Raw genomic sequence first — 18618 nt, forward strand, 5'->3', positions numbered from 1 at the left:
AGTGACAGGGCCAACTGGCCCTTGTTTCACTGAATCACATTCTTAAGTGTTTAATCAACGCCCCCGAGGGGACGTATCGAAGTATTAGCTAACAATAGGACCCCTGCCCTGAAGGGGCAGGAACCCGGAAACAAACTAAATGTTTAACTCATCCCGCTGGAAGCCGTACTCCCAATTTGGGAGTCAGATAGGAGCCCTTACTGATAATTCACACGTGCATTGTGATCACTATCCTAACTACAAAGAAATTAAATACCGCCATGTTATTACTAAATAAGTACAAAAGAAATCACATTTACTACATACACGAACACAAACGGCAGTGGGGCAGGCCTAACGTAACTCTAAAAGGAGTAATTTTCAGGATGAGAATATTTTAAGGGAGAAACACTACTCTTCCGAAACTGTTTATAGATTTTTTTTTTCTTTCTAAGAACAACTAGCAAACTGATGCACTTCACAGAACCTGTCCACCACTAATTATATCAGCAAAACATGGCGTTACCGAGTTGACTTCCTATTTCTGCTCTACAGTCCGGTTTTTTACTATAAAAATTGGCAAATTTATGGCTCCTTAGCTTCCAGAGATTTTCTATACGTTAATAACGTCACAATATTACCTTTATTTTTAGTTTCTCTCAGTCCTTTCGACTTTTAAGTTAGACGAACAAAAACCAGTGTCTTCTGTAGCACTTTCCGGCGTGGAATGGAATAATTGCGCCCTAATATCATAGCGTGGGTTTATCAGCCAATCAAAACTAAGCATTTTGGCGGTGGGGCTTTGAAACGAATAAAATTTGGTAAAATCTGGATTAAACTAGATTTTAGAAGGACCTAGGTATCTAAAAGAGAGGTGAAGGGTGGTCCTGAAAATTCTGTCGAATTTTAGATTGGTTATTTGATCTGGAAAGTTCCGTCCAATAGTGGATCTATATTTTCGGATAGCACTGACACCGTAAGAATTGTAATAATCCATTTACATATACATATACAAGACTTATAACTAATTTAAAATATAAATAAAGATATTGATTCCCAAAACTATAATTCCCAATGAAATTTTTTACAGTTTCTCCATGTTAATTTGAAATAGAATAATGAACAATATTACGAATTATATGAACAGCCAGAAATTTTTTGTTAAACGTCAGGTACAGTCGGTGCAAAAAATTTCGGGCACCCTCCTATTAAAAACATAATATCATTAGACTGTAATGGCATATTACAATATGGCGGAAAATGTAAGAAAATGCATGTTACGGAGCTGAAATTGGTATGAGGCAAATACGAATTTCATATTAGGAGTAAAATTAAATATAGAGTATCTAATATAGCGGAGCAAAAGGAGAAGTAGTTGATTATGCTAATGAGCACTGACCTGGTTACAAGCCTAACTCGTCTTCTGACGAAGTATTTGCAGCTTCGTCATTTTGTGCGGTTATTTTCAGTAGCGCAATCACATCCTAAGGCAGTTTATGGCTTTTCTTCTTTGAGAGTCCTACCAAGGTGGAAATTACTGGATCCGAACTCAACAACAGCCTTTGAAAGAGATCCAAATTACTGGCTACTCTTGATGTTTTTCGAGTGTTGTTCTCTGTATTTCCGCACATCCTTGTGTCTAGATTCAAGTGCCTCCTCTGAAAGCTCCCCAATCGGTAAAAGAGCTGCCTGCACAATTACTGACCCGTGAATGAGAACTTTGTGCACGGTGGGTGGCATGTAGTACCAGGGATATAATCGCACAAATAACTAAGCAGTTTCGATGCAGTACGTGTTGAATTTTGCAACATGATGTCATGTTCAGAGGAAATTGTTGTCAAGATATTTCCGAAACGCGTGATTAACTGCTGATCTACTCCTGTTATCTCTGAAGCAATTTGAGGAGCTGCAAAGAACCTGCGGGCGGTATTACCGTCATTGGTAGTTCCATAGCCAGGTTTGGGAATATCCACACTGAGGCCTAGTATGCATCTGAACCTCTCTTGAATAATTTGTTTTCTGCTTTCGAACATTTGACGAGTTCCATCTTTCGTACTCGCTTTCCACTTTTGAAAATCTAATCTATAGGAGATATGAAGGATACACTCAAAAAATCGAATATGTGCATGGAGGATGGAAAGTCCGAACTCCCAATGGGATAGATCTTGTGGCACATTTGTCATTCTCTTAAGATCATTCATTTGTGAAATTTTCGCTCCACAGATGTAACATTTCAGGTTTGATGTGTTGGTGATGGCATTGCATATTTTGCCATCAACCATTGATAGTATAAGGGAGTAGTGTACAGTCAGGGTATTGTTTCTTAATGGCTGTAAGCTTTCTATCTGTTTGTTCATATAATCTCTTTCTTCCTGGGCAACAGTAGTGGTTTCGTGAATCCAACGGAGATGAATAGGTCTGCAGAAACGTCTTGATGATGGTCTTTCATTTCTCCACACGCACTCTCCTGTTTCATTATCAACCAATCGCAAGGGAACGATCGCTGTCATAAATAAACTTGCGTCACTCATGCCACTTTCAGTCCATGTCTGTTTATGTTGTGAGTGACCAGAACTCCAGTCAAAACCCCACTTGCAATGCAATATATACGTTTTGTCTCTTAACGATGACCCATTGTCCGACAAAAGTTTCAAAATTCGGTTTGCAGTATGGTCTAGTAACTCTTGAACTTTTGTCTCACATTCACTTTCACTTACATTTATATTTTTCGGATATGTTGCTTCTTTTGCTTGCAGAATAGCGTAGTAGCTCCGATATAGCGCGTGACCATGTTTAATTACCGTGGTTCTAATTGCCTGATATTGATGTTTACTTAAGTTCGTAGAGACAATCATCGATAACGCTTTCTCGTCTGATAGCTTCGTTGCTTCTTGTCGTTCCTTTATCCAAGTGTCACGAATTCTTTTGCCCCTGGTCGGTGTTGTTGTGGTTACTTCTTGCAACAATTTTGCGGCTTGTTCATCCCCGTCAGATCGCAACTTCATCACCGTAGCATATGCAAGTTCAGGCGTACTTGTATTACTTCTTAACGATTGCATTTATCGTCTTTTAGTTCTGTCATACACTTCGTGAAATTCTTTGGAAGGACGTCCAGTTGTTGCCGACGACGGAGTGGAAGGAATATATGTGATTGTAAGTTGTACTTCTTGCTTCAACCAGCCCGAATATTTACATAGAAAATAACTTTCGTTACTCCGACACTTATTCCAGCGCCTATAATACGGAATAAAGAAATGCAACCCCATTGCATGATACAGCGATTTTGTGGCTTCGCTATCTATATCTAATCCAAACTTGTTTTACACATATTGCACAACACTTTCTTCTTGCTGCACACGGGTCTTCCTTCTGGTTTCTTGTATTTTATCATGCAACTCCAGACGCGATATATGTATATCCATTGTTTACTTCCCCACACTACACAATGCTGAAACACACACTGCAAACACTCGATAGCTTTGTGATAACTACCGTACACACGGCTCTGTCGTTTTCAACTAACACCGGGTGCTTGCACTGTCAAACAAACGCTATAACTTACGTGCTTATCTTGTGCTCGTCTCGGCACCTCAAGCGGACACCTTCAATATCATAATTCCAAGGTCATATTTCCTGCAGTAGACGGAAGTAGACAATGAAACTTATACAGTTTATTGACAACTATCGACTGTTATCCATGTTTAAATTTCGTGGTATACATGTGTATCCATTTTTTTTAAACTCTACAAGAAGACTGTAGTACTCCAATACATACGAGTACTAATATATGTATTTATTATAATTACTACGATGCAATACACATTGCTCATTCTAACTGTATCATGTACATAATACTATACCAAGTGCATAATAATTACAATATGGCCCCTCATTCTCATGGCTGCTCGGAAAACAATTTCCCAAACTCAAGTCACACATTTGTTAATTTCCTGCAACGAAGCTTCTGCCATTTTGGGACGTCTATAATTACCGGTACTAAGAGATAATTCAGTTAATACCATGTTATTCTCATGAACTGACTCTCGATGATGACTGTTACACCTCTTTTGCGTCTGTAACTTCAACTTCATAAAATGACTTTTGTCCACCTTTTTCGCTATTCGGACCACTGTGCGCTGTACGGAGAACATCTCCCGAGGGTATACAGTGTTGTCGGATTCCCGCTAAGTTTCGTTTTGTTTATTTTTGTTGTTATTGTTTTATATTTTTTGCTATTATTATTGTTACGTTGAATTAGAATAATTGTTAGTGTTCGTGTTATATTTCTTCAAGTCTTTTTTTTTTTTTCGCTTGATCACCATGTCTTCTAAGTTTCGTAACATTGTTAGTGCACTTATGCTATTTCACGTTTTCTCAAGTGTGAGTTCGGAAGGTAGCTCTACGAATCGTACCGAATTTCCCCGATGTATCACACGTAAGGTGAAGCAGTTCTATGATTGATGTAGAGTCGAGGCTTCACGAGCCCTCGCGATCACTATAAAAATTCACCGATTCCGTCCTTCTGTTTGCAAAAGCTTAGTCTTCACAAGAGTTCCAAGAGAAAGAAAGGACTATTTGTGCAATGCCCCCCCCCCCCATCAGGTGCAAAGTTCCTCCAATTTATAACAAAATACTTTGGCTTGTGTACGTTAATTTCATATTAACAAAAGAAGAATGTTTTTAATATATGTATGAGATTATTATGGGATAGTTGTTGATATGGACATGTTTTATGGTTACCTAGTCAGTGAATTTGTGTACTTAACAGTTTTAAGAAAAGGATATTTAAGTTATATCAAATAATAAACCAGTTTAACACTGTTTATGGACATTGTCATTTTTATTAAAAAGGTGAGATTAATGGCATTAAAATATCGAAGCTAATATTTTTATGCCAAAGAATTACTACCACTTCGGATTTTTATCTCAGCAAACGAACCAGGTTTACGACTATCTTATTGATAAGTCGTTATAAAAATTTGGTTTACCTCACCCGGGACTTTGTAAATTCAGTTCCCGAAGAAGAAGAGTAAGGTTGAATTTACTTTTATATTACAGTTAATGAATCCGAACTTAACCATATTGCGAAGTGGTAAAGTAATCATAAGAAAAATGGACAACGAAACAATGCAGCAGGAATCAAATACTAATGACCAAGGTGAAACTAGTGTAACGCCCGGTTTGTCATCAGAGGATCGACTCTTGTTAGCTGTACAGCGACAATTAATGCAGATGTCTACCGAGATAAAGAAGCAAAATGAAGAATTAAAGCAGACCATGGAACAGAAATTCAACGAATCTAACAAGACCATGGAACAGAAGATAGAACTGAAGTTTGACGAAATGGAACAGAAGTTCGACCAAGCTAACAAGCTAAATGAAGAATTAAGTAGACGAATGGACCATAAGTTCGACGAATCTAATAAGCAATATGAAGAATTAAGTAGACGGATAGAACAGAAATCAGATGAAACAAAACAGACAATTGTCCAGGTGGTGAACGACATATCCTCACAGTTCGAGGAAAAGTTAAAAAGGATATCCGATGATTGTCAAGAAAAGCACAATCACCAAAATCAAGAAATCTGTGCTGTAAAAAAAGATTTAGAAGTAATAGAATCTTCCATTAAACAGCAAAAGATCCAGGTCAGCAACAACTCTAATAACATACGTGTAAATACACAGTTGTTAGCTACTATTCAAGAAGAGATTAGAACGTTACAGGCGAAAGACAACATTTACCGTAATAACTTGGGTAGTGATCGCTTTGAATTTCCTCACTCACCAGAGATGAACTCGCCTTCGCCGGGGTCTGATGAAGATATTATACTAGAAGAAAGTTGTCCTAAGAGTACTGATGAGCGAAACATAGATGGTGTGACGACACAGCATGCCACGGATAGGAACTATCACTCAACAAGAACAAGGAATGAGCAAAAGAAGGTCAAATTAAGTGTTAAAATGAGTGAAATTCGAGCTATGAGCAAATTCAGTGGTAAGTGTAATGAGAATGCTACTTCTTTCTTAGAGAAATTCCAAGACGAATGCAATATAATGTCTATCGATCGATCACAATATATGAAATTAATACCCCATGTATTACTCCCACCTTGTTCCTTATGGTTTAAGGCAATATGTGATCACATTAGTACATATGAGGAATTCAAATCGGCCTTAATCGCAAATTATGAAAATGAATTTTGCTGGCAAATAGAGATGCCACCATTAGAAATCAACACTTCAATCCTCGATTGCACAAATCTGTTGTAGAATTTGTTGTAAATGTCTACAACGAATTAAAGGTCGTTAATCCTTTGCAATCGGAATCGAGAATAATAGCATCGATTCGAAATTTGCTTCCATTTAAATTGCAACAGATCTTATTTTCCACACAGTGTATGAGTTTCAGCCATTTATTGATGCTTGTCCAATGCTACGAAACTCAATATCATGCCATGAATCCACAATCAGGAATAGGTAAAAATAAGAATAATTCAGATCATTTGGTGCCTGTTCGGAATTTAAATATTCGGAGTGTGAATAATACAGAACCTAACCTAAGCCGAGTATACTCTAGCAATCCGAATGAACAAAATAGACAAGGTTATGTAGAGAATCCGCCTAACCTAACTAATCATGGTAATTATGATGTCAGATCACCCAACAGCAGTAGATATAAAAATAGTCGAAGTACTGAGCGAAATTCCAGAAACACAGCGAACTACGTGTATAGACGTAATTGGAGATCAAGAGATGGGACTTCATACCAAAATCAAAATCACTATGAAAGACGTGTACGACATGATGTAGAACCTAATCATGATAGCGCAGTACAGTGTACGTTATTAGAACCGTATGCAAGTTCGAATGTAACCTGATCACCGTTACTGAAATTAGGTTAAATTCATGTTAGTTATAGATTCTTGTAAATTTCATTTTAAAGTTTATGTGTTAATATCAATAATGAAAACGATTCTTAAAAATACTTGAAATGCTTAAATAGAGTTTTAAGTAGACTGGAAAATTGATTTTCAAATGATTTTTATTCAATTTAATTCTCTTTAATTCTCATTAATCAAAATTAATTTTCAAATGATTTTTATTCTTTCTTGTTAATATGAGGAATTATAATTCGATTTATAATTAATTAAAAGCAAAGATTATTTATATTAGATTGATTTGTGTTGAAAACTTAATTGTCAAAGATTATGTTAAAAAGAAGATCTATTCTATAAAATCAATTATCCAACGATTACCTTGAAGGAAATTTTTCTTTATTATAACATCTTAGTGCTACTATGTATATCTTTAAATGCAACATCTAACTTGTTTATCATATAATGCGCTCTGATTGTTTATAACCCACGTTTGTCCTTTACATTTTTTGAAATCGCACTCTCCGACGACTAATTAAATAAGCGACGATATTTTAATAAGAAGATATATTAATAATATAGTGGATAATAATGAAATAAATATAATTAATGTAATTAAAGATAAATATTGATGAAATGAAAGAATTGTTATGAATGTATTTATATATATATATATATATATACGTGAAATGTAATGAATAGATATACAAGGTGCGATCAAAATATGATGGACATATGTTATGTAAGAACAATAATGTAAACGGACCAGTGGTTCTTGAAGATAAAAGCCAAGCCTACTCATGACTTTTATATTCAGTCCCTTTGTCGAGCGACATTTTTATATAACAAAATACTTTGGCTTGTGTAATATTTACCTGTACCTTGGGCAGAAAGTACTCATACATATGCACTATACTTAGTAGAACGTTAATTTCATATTAACAAAAGAAGAATGTTTTTAATATATGTATGAGATTATTATGGGATAGTTGTTGATATGGACATGTTTTATGGTTACCTAGTCAGTGAGTTTGTGTAGTTAACAGTTTTAAGAAAAGGATATTTAAGTTATATCAAATAATAAACCAGTTTAACACTGTTTATGGACATTGTCATTTTTATTAAAAAGGTGAGATTAATGGCATTAAAATATCGAAGCTAATATTTTTATGCCAAAGAATTACTACCACTTCGGATTTTTATCTCAGCAAACGAACCAGGTTTACGACTATCTTATTGATAAGTCGTTATAAATTTACAGAACACCCTTTCCTGTCGTATTGTTTCAAGGTCTGGTAAGGGGTTCAGAAATGATACAATACATAGGTCCTACTTCCTAGCAATGAGTTGGCCGAGAAATATTCTTTTGTTATTTCCTTTTGTTTTTCATTAAAACAGCGAAAGAACAGGAGTGTTCGAGTTCCAACTTTAATAATAATAATAATAATAATAATAATAATAATAATAATGGAGAAACGAGTCGGATCAACCCACCTAGATACCTGGCTACAATGTGTCTAGGTGGTGTTGGTTAGAGTGAAGTGAAGTTGTACTCCCTCTCTTCTTTTTTTTTGTGTTTCTTTTTTTCTGGAAACAATTTTTTCTTCAAAATAGTCAGTAACAAACGAAAAACAAACAGCTTTGTTTTGGATATAAATTTGAAGAGAGGGATGAGCAGTGTGAAATTGCTCTCTTCAATTTCGTTTGACAAATATTTCTTCAATCAAAGGACTTTTTTTTCTTTCTTTCTTGTACGAGATAATCAATACCGAAGATAAGTAAATCATTCATATAGACTTCCTATTTAAATTTGAAACCAAGGCCAAACTTCATACAAATGCGTGTGATTAGTTCTATCCTTCTATCAATAGCGACAGTCTATACGGTTTGCTACTTACAGTTAAGTGCAAACAGCTTCCGTAAACTTCGCTTTAAAAAGTTTTAATAAAAAATCATCACAACATTCTCATTGTGTAATTTTAATAAAATCATTAAACATGTGAGTGTTTCATTCTTAAAATTGATCAGTTACTCAAATTAGATAATTAATGAACGTAGATGTAATAGTATTACTTCTAAATGGTACAATTTCACCTAAAAGCTTTTATTGCTTAATTTTCTGTCTGGTTCATTTATAATCTGGAACCAGATATTAAAATATTTGAATACATATTACTTTGACTGACAATCGAGTCATCTGTTGAGCTAGTAGCAAACTTTGTTCAACTATAACGAGTTAAGATTCTCCTATGCGTTCTGTGTATAAGTAGGCCTATTTCACTATAGTATACAGGATCGTAACTTATGGGGGGCAACTGCTCCTCCAGGGAAGCTCACGGCTGTTCGAGGGGGGGGGCATTTTAAGACAAAATTTTCTTACTCCATATACGATACGAACGTGAAATAAAACAAGTTCACTACATTACATCAACAAAATAGCACACAAAAGGTCAATAAAACAAAAATGACTCTTGGTAGGGATGCGCACGAGACGAGTCGAGACAGGATTTTCCTGACAAAATTTCTTCATGTTCTTCCAATAAAGAAATATACATTTTTCGAGCCGAGACATCACTTTTACAGCACATTTTCGAGACAAGATAGCCACAAATCTTGTCTCGTTCGCATCCCTAACTCTTGGGCCCATTTCAGTAAAAAAAAAAAAAAAAAGAAAAGAAAAAAAAAGTCTACTATTAGGGGCCCTAGAAATAATATTTATTGGTATGGCTCAGAAATTTGTCAATGTTGTCCCCTTAATTAATTTGTTATGTATGGAACGGACCCAGAGACGTAACTTACGTTACGGCCTCGTAGACCTTGTCGTACAAGAGGGCCTACAGGCTCCGGGGGGTCCATAAAGAGTAAGAGAAAAATGGAAAGAGGGGTCCCAAGAATTAGAAAAACAACTTTTCTAGGGGGCCCAAACACGCGTATTAATGCTTGCCCCCCCCCCCCCCCCCGCAGTACCAAGAGGCAGGGTATGATGTAGTTCAAAGTCTCTATACTAATGTTTAAATTTGGTCTAAACAATGTCTAAATTAGATCGAAAACGAGACGAGAAGTTCATGTCCAAAATTGAAACATGAGATAAATTATAATTGTCGTCTCGGTTTCGAGATAGAAATTTCTCGACTCTCATTGAGAACACTTGTTCTTCTAAGTCTTATATCTCAAACATTGCTTTTTTTTAAATGTTAAGTCAGTCATAATATTAGAAATTATTGTACGTAATGGCGGGAAGAACTGAAATTGAAGTGTTATGATCTCTACGTAGGGTTGCCAGATTTTGTAAACGAAAAACCGGGACACCAATTTCAGCTATATGCAAGGTCGTGTTCCTGTCATTTGATCAGAATCAATTAATTAGGCCTACCTGTCTTTTCCAGGTTACTACTCACAATTATCCAGACAGTTAACACAAATGAAGCTCCACTAGAGATGTACAAAGAATGTGAAAAGATAAGAAGAACTGCCTGGTGTCCCTTATTCCGAATTCCAATTTGTTGTGTTTAATAGGTCCTAAATATTGCGCCAATTACGACACACCCTCTCATTTATGATTGAAGACATACTTTTTTCTTCGTTGGGTCATCACCTACGTCATAAACACTACCATAAAAGAAATACAAATTTAGCATTTAGAAAGAAATAATACATTTACGCTAAATTCAGAACGATAAACAAAAACTAAATCTCTGCAAAAAGTTTGGCAGAAAACAAAATCTAGTATCAAAATTGAACAAGACACATACCTTTATGTGTTTAACTGTAACTTATTTTGCTAGAGTAAGTTATTACGGAAGTTTAGCCTGAAAATTACTGAAAATTTTATCAGATAAAGGAAAACATATAAATCTAAAACTATTAAATGCGTGCACAGCATCTTTAGAAATATTTCTCCACAATAGTGATGGCAACCTGAAACAATATGAAGTCCCATGTCGAGAGGCAAAAAATCCCATTTTACGTGTGCATTAATAATTAAAAGTATGCTATAATATTAAAAATTAAATTTCTCTGTGTTAGTCACTTTTTACAATATCTAAATGAATAAGCCGTAAATTTCGATCTTTTTGAAAAATCCCATACATGCTACTTATTATCCCTTTCCGAGAAAATAAGGTCAAAAACTCCCACGACATGGGATTTTTACCACAGGTTGGCATCACTGATCCACACATGGAAAAATATATTAAAAACAATTCAGCCCTCATAAGAAATCGTCATAAGAAATTGTTCCGCCTAAGAATCCGGAAGACAGAAGGAAATAGGCAGTTTGAATGCGGTTAACATGCAGTGACTGAGAGCAGTGTCAGAATTGTTGATTAAAGTTCCAACAATTAAGTAGTTCTGCACTGCAGATTGAAGCATAAAATAAATGGCAATTAAAGCCCGTTACAAGGAAGAAAAAACGTTTTTTTTTTTTATTGAAAGCGATATTCAAGAAATTATTTACATAACATATGCCCTCTCTTGAGTATTCTTAAAAGTCATTTTTTTCCACTCTGGAAGCTAAACAATCCATTGCATGAAAGAATGGATGTGATTTCAAACTCCCTGTTGTTTGTTTAGTATAATTAATGAGCTACACAAATCTTCCGAAAACATTTCGTAGTTCATGCAGATTGATTTTTTTTAATCTGAAGGAAAATCGGGACAAACAGGCATCCCGAAAGCCTTTTTCGGGACAGTTAATTCTTTCATTGAAAACCGGGACGTCTGGCAACACTATCTCTACGTACAAAGAAATACATATGCATAGAGACCTAGCTAGCTAGCATACTTTTTAACATCATTCGTACGATATTTAAATTATCCCGCTTTTATGAGTCATCGGTTTTCAACTAATAGAAATATTCTTCTCTCTGTGACTCACTTTTGGTGAATGTTGATCTATTATTTAATTAATTTTAATATTTCAACAAAATAGAAAAATGAAATGAAATCTTTGAGTTTTACGTGCCACATTTAGGCTAAAGGAGACGGTGATGACGAGTAATGAATGAAATGGTGGAATGAGGAAAGTGGGAGGAAACGGGAGAACCCCGAGAAAACCCCCACACACGGTGTTTGTTCACCACAAAGTTCACTTGGCGGGGGCTGGGATCGAACCCGGGATCCCAAGCACCAGAGGTGAACGCTCTACCACTGAACCACCGCGGCCCCTTCAACAAAATAGAGTGCACGACTATAAATATCCTGTAAATTTTCATAGGGCGTCCTGGTTATTGTAGTCTAAAAATCTGGGAGCCCTAGTTATGTAGCCTTAATCCTTAGTAACTGGTCTTAATAAGCTTAATATTAGATGAATACGGTGTATATGAAACATGCAGAGGTGGACAATCCGAAGTAAACAACCAATACCATCCAAGGCCCTATACAGTTACAATAATGTGAATAGACTTTGGGGAAAAAGGCTGAAATTCAGCTCAAATGCAGAAGAGACACTGTAGATTCTATACTTCAAAAGCAAATTGTCCTCAAGTGGATGGGACATAGTAAAAAAAAAAAAAAAAAAAAAAAAAAAAAAAAAAAAAAAAAAAAAAAACATTAAAGTCAGTGGAAAATCAATGAAAGAAATGAAGTCGTTCACATACGGTATCTCGAAAACTATAATAAGGAGACGTCTAATTGCAAGTTTATTCCAAACACATAATGAAAAGCTTAAAAACGATGTATAGCACGTGAGGTAAATGTGGATATAACATTTTCAAAAGTCAAGTTGTTTGAGTAAAATTAATAATAAGGGTAAAGTATAATGTATTTTCTTCGAATTACCCAGGGCGCCCTACGCGGAGGCTACGTGCTTGAAATATCTCACATCTTGATTTAGAATTTCCAGATTTGAAATGAAATGAAATCTCTGAGTTTTACGTCCAACGGTTTTGCCGGTTAAGCTAAAGGAGACTTGTAACCTGATCACGTGACACACTCTGGTCCTTATGACAAACCGGATAGGCTCTTTACTCCTAGTCATAAGCGCCAACTACATGGGTTACTCAAGGCTCAAGCACCCATTGAATTTTTATGTTGGAATTAATTTCGAACACACTTTCACGCCGTGAATTAAATAAATAAATAAATAAAAACTAGTGCATGTGAGCCCAAGTTAAATTTCATTTAGGGATCCATTTGTGTTGAATAATCACTTATCAATACCTATTTTTGACTCTTCAGGTTTACTACATATCGAGGATCGAGCGATATAATAGTACAACGGTAATAATAAACCGTATCCACAAGCGAGTGTGATTTTGTACAGTATAATATTATTCCTTTAAAAAAAATGGAGTTTGATATTGTTATTTTATGTTTTAAAATACATATGTAAAATGCCTTTATATAAATTACAAGACATTTTGAACTTTTACCCAAATTATTCTCAAATTATCCTCACGAAGAAATTAAATGTCGACTACAAGCAGGGAATTCGTGTTATTATTCAGTTCAAAATCTCTTGTCGTCGCGAATTCTGTCGAGGAATTTGAAGCTTAAAATATATAAAACCATAATCATGCCTGTTGTTCTATATGGTTGCGAAACATGGTCGCTTATTTTGAAAGAAGAACATAGACTGAAAGTATTTGAGAACAAGATCCTGAGACGAATATTCGGACCCAAGAGGAACGGGAATGGGGAATGGCGGAAACTTCATAACGAGGAACTACGTAAATTATACGGCTTATCAAACTTGTTAGGGTCGTCAAGTCTAGGAGGCTTAGGTGGGCGGGTCATGTAGTTAGAATGGAAGAAAGTAGAAACGCTTTCAAAGTCTTGACTGGATGACCAATCGGAAAACAACCATTAGGAAGACCTAGGCGCAGGTGGGAGGACTATATTAAGATGGATCTCGCAGAGATTGGAATACAAAGTAGAAACTGGATGCAGTTAGCTAAGGATAGAAGTCAATGGAGAGCTTTTGTGAACGCGGCATTGAACCTTCGGGTTCCATAGGCCATAGTTAGTTAGTTAGTTATCCTCACTGGCTCAGTGGTAGAGCGTTCGCCTCTGGTGCATGGGGTCTCGGGTTCAAACCCTACTCCCGCCAAGTCAACTTTGTTGTGGACAAACACTGTGTGCTCGGGGTTCTCCCGTTTCCTTCCACTTTCTTCATTCCACCATTTCATTCATTTCTCATAATCACCGTCTCCTTTAGCCTAACCGGCATAATCGTGGGACGTAAAACTCGAAGCGATTTCGAAAGAAGAAGCGCTTTAGTCCACAGTGGAAACCATTTTTTTTAACCATGGCAATTTGCATAAAAATGATTTTTCTTATACAGCATTCGATGAATGTAATTTTTATATATACGGGAAAAAATGGTGCATCTTGCTTTTATAGTTTCAAAACTTCAATGCTTTTCTTATCTTTCTCAAAACTAAGTTTGTTTGACTGAAACCTTTTTCCTTTACAAGATCCTCCAATCAGGGCCGGATCTAGGGGGGGTCAATTCGGGGCATTCGTCCCGGGGCGCAGTTGGTTGAGAGTATGTACGAAGCGCCATTTCGATGCAAAATTGGAAGGAAGGAGGTCAGATATATGTCTTTGCCCCGGGCGCAATATTTCGTAGATCTGGCCCTGCCTCCAATTATCATTCAAATTTCTACAAGTAGGCCCATATAGCACGAAAGGTTTCAAAAATAACTGCAAACTGTTTCATGTCATAGCAGTAATAAAAGCAGACATAGTTCACTTAATAGAATTATATATATTATCAACGTCCCGCTTTCGAAAATTCTTTTATTTTCTCTTGGCATATATTTGCAAAATACAAGAAAGAAAATAAAGGTACTAGAGACCGTAGTGAGGGTCTACAGTTTTTATTATTATTATTATTATTATTATTATTATTATTATTATTATTATTATTATTATTAATAATAATAATAATAATAATAATAATAATAATAATTTTTGGTGTAGCCTGGTTCGCATTGTCTCGGGTTCTATTTCTGACAAGGATACAAAGTAGTTAGTGATAATGCAGCAAACGTAATACAATTGCAGAGCGGTCTATCTGTATTAAAAGGTTATTAGGAACTGCACTGAGGAGAGAGCCCAAGGAGAATGAGGGATGGACCAATTTTAATAGACCCCCCCCCCCCGACGAAATCGCTCGGTTGAAAGCTTAAAGACCATTGGTCTCAAATATTTATAGGTATAAAAACAACACGTATTAAGTAGCAATAATTTTGACAGTATTATGAAATTATGAGATATGAATTGTTTTATTGGGTATTGGCTGCTCTCTCCACATATATCACATACACAGTATTCGTTTAATATTAAACTTATTAAGGGCAATTGCTAAGATAAGGCTACATATCTAGGGCTCCTATAACTAATTAAGTATTAAGTGTATATCCATCATGCATGACTGCCAGAAGTAGATTATTTCTGTTAGTTAAATATCGATAACTAATAAAGGTAGGGTTCTTTTTTTAATATCGCATGAATGATACTAACTTATATTTTAGAGGGAAACTGAAATATTTCGAGATTTGAACTTTTTTTTTTTTTTTTTGTGAGGGGGACAGATGAAATCCAGAACTGTCCCAACTAATAGAGATATCTGGGAGCCCTATGCATACCGGTAATTTAAGCTTTGCTTTCGCATCAAGGTAACATTTGATCGATCCCCTCCCCTCTCCCCGATGGTAACTCCTGGAGGTAATGGACCATGATCTTAAAAAGCCAGAAATGAATTTGTATTTCCTGTACTTTAGCCTACCATGTATTACTTACAAGGAATCCCTTGAGTGCGAGGTCGCGAGTGCAACCTCTAGTAAGGCTCATTTGAAAGTGTAGTGTGAGCAATGATGACAACAAATATATTAGCTGCTAATGACTTAACATGTGTATCAGGAGGGCGACAGAAAATGCGTGTCTGGGAGGAGCAGAGATCAGTTTTCTATGGGATGTATGTATTACACCTCACAACATGGAAATCGTCGACATTCACGCAGGCCCGTGCTGGCCCACCGGGACACCGGGACGTGTCCCGGTGCGCCCTCCGAAATATCACAGTATAAATAAAGGTACAAGTTTTTAGTAATAATTTCTTACAGTTTTATTGGTAAAGAACCCGTGAAAGGTGCAGTGCGCCCTTTACATTAGGCGCCCTTCCGAGACCACATCAAAGATGAACGATGTTATTTACAATTCTGTATAGCACAGCTCTGTACAATAAATACACACCGTTACTGTTGGCGAAGAACCCTTGAAAGGTACAGTGCGCCCTTTACATAAGGCGCCCTACGAAAGATCACATTATAGATAAGTTGTTTTAGTTATCCTGTATACCAGCTTTGTTTAATAAATTCAAATACTGACTGGTAGTACAGAACCTGTGAAGAATACAAGGCGCCCTTTACATAAGATGCCCTGAGAAATATCACATTATTTTTTTATTTTATTCTTCTGTATTTCAGTTTTGTATTATAAATTCATACAATTGCTATTGGCAGAGAACAGGTAAAGAATATAATCTAACTAACTAACTAACTCTATGGCCTATGGAACCCGGAGGTTCAATGCCACGTTCAGAAAATCTCTCCACTGACTTCTATCCTTAGCTAACTGCATCCAGTTTCTACTTTCTATTCCAATCTTTGCGAGATCCATCTTAATATTGTCCTCCCATCTGCACCTAGGTTTTCCTAATGGTCGTTTTCCAATTGGTCTTCCAGTCAAGACTTTGAAAGCGTTTCTACTTTCTTCCATTCTAGCTACATGACCTGCCCATCTAAGCCTCCTAGACTTGACGACCCTAACAATGTTGGGTAAACCATAGGCCTATAAATTATGTAGTTCCTCGTTACATAATTTCCTCCATTCCCCATTCCCGTTCCTCTTGGGTCCGAATATTCGTCTCAGGATCTTGTTCTCAAATACTTTCAGAAAGTTATATAGCTATAAAACGAAACAATGTGATACATCAAGAATAGTTCGGATAGTCAAACGTACACATTTATGTAATACTACACTGACACTAGTCTCTAATTTACGATTTTTACAGCATCGAAGCTTTCACAGTCTTAATATGCATCCATATATCCGAGCATATTGATTGTTCCTGTGTGTTTTAAAGCAGTGTTCGGATAATCAGTACCTGTTGTATTTCTGAAATAAAGCTGTATTAATTTCCGTAAAATGTGGTCTTCCTGTCACCACGGCACGGCGCGTCCTTAGGTTGTGGATCGAGGAGAAGGCCTCTGGGATATAGAGGTTAGCTGCGAATATACTGAGTTAAGCAGTCACGGACAGACAAGGGGTGATAATCCAGCTTGAGAATTTGGTGTGAGGCTAACAACCTCATCCATTTAAAAAAAGATTTTTCAGATAAGTTCGCAGAATCCTCTGATCAGAACTGATAACTTGGCACGAACTCCGCAAAGTAAAATCGACATGAGATTTGGAACATTGAATATAAGAAGTCTCTATAGGACAGGCGCGTTAAAATTTGTAAAAAATGAGTTTAGAAGTAGAGGTTGGAACTAGTGGGACATCAGGAAGTTAGATGACAAGGAAATGGAGGAGTCAAGTCGGGAAATTTTACGTTCTTTTACGGGGAACAAATTAGAAATTACCAACTAGAAACAGGGCTTTCCGTTCACAAACGAATACGTAATATCAGCAATTACATAGGTTGAATTTGTTAATGATAGATTTTTCTTTTACTTCTCTTAAGGGTCGGTGGTGTAATATTATTATTTTAAATGCACATGCCCCAACAGAAAATAAGGATGGCGATTTAAAAAATACAGTTTTTACGAAAGAATAGAACGGGTATTTGATCATCTCCTGCAATACCATATGAACATTCTGTTAGGCGGTTTCAATGCGAATGTAGGACCAGAGGGTATTTTCAAACCGATTATAGGGAATAAATGTTTGCATAAGGAAGGTTGTGACAACGGCGTTAGACTCGTGAACTGTGCAACATCCAGAAACCTTATCGTGAAGACTACAAAATTCCAACATCGCGACATTCATAAATATACTTGGACCTCATGAGATGGAAAAAGCACATATTCAAACTGATCATGTTTTAGTAGACAGAAAAGAACAGTCTAGCACAACTGATGTTCGGTCGTTCAGAGGAGTTGATTGTGATAGTAAGAGAGAGACTATCGTTGAATAAAGGAAATATTCAATATCTGAAAACGGGGCGGTATTTTTTTTAAATAGAGGAGAGTCAGGTGAGAGGGGGGCCAGATTGAAGTGTCGAATAGATTTTTGGCTTTAGAAGGTTCGGAGTACACTAGTGTCCAAGATACTTGGTTGAAATTAGAGATAACATTAAAATTTCAGCAAAATAAATATTGGAGCACGCAGAAATACGTAGGAACAAACCATGGTTCAACCAGGAATGTACTAAAGTAGCAGAGAAGAGAAAACAGAAGAAACTGCGTTGGCTACAAAATCCGAACGAAATATTGTATAAAATTTCATTGTCATCTGGCAAAAAACTTCTAAAACTTTTAGAACAAAGAAACGCTACTTTTGAAAGTTAAAATTAATTAACTTGAAGATAATAGTTAGAACAAAAACATTCGGGACATGTATAAATGCATCAACGAACTTATGAAGGGCTATCAACTTCGTGCTTATATATTAAAGAAACCTAAAGGAACAGTTCTCACTGATACAGATAGCATCTTAAATAGATGGAAAGATTTCTTTGACGATTTGCTTAACACATAGCCAAAAACTAATGCGCGTGGAGAAAGTGAAATGCATGCAGCATAACCGTATATTCCAG

The sequence above is a fragment of the Thermobia domestica genome, chromosome 13 (genome assembly GCF_964235325.1).
Source record: "Thermobia domestica chromosome 13, izTheDome1.hap1.1, whole genome shotgun sequence".
Classification (NCBI taxonomy): domain Eukaryota; kingdom Metazoa; phylum Arthropoda; class Insecta; order Zygentoma; family Lepismatidae; genus Thermobia; species Thermobia domestica.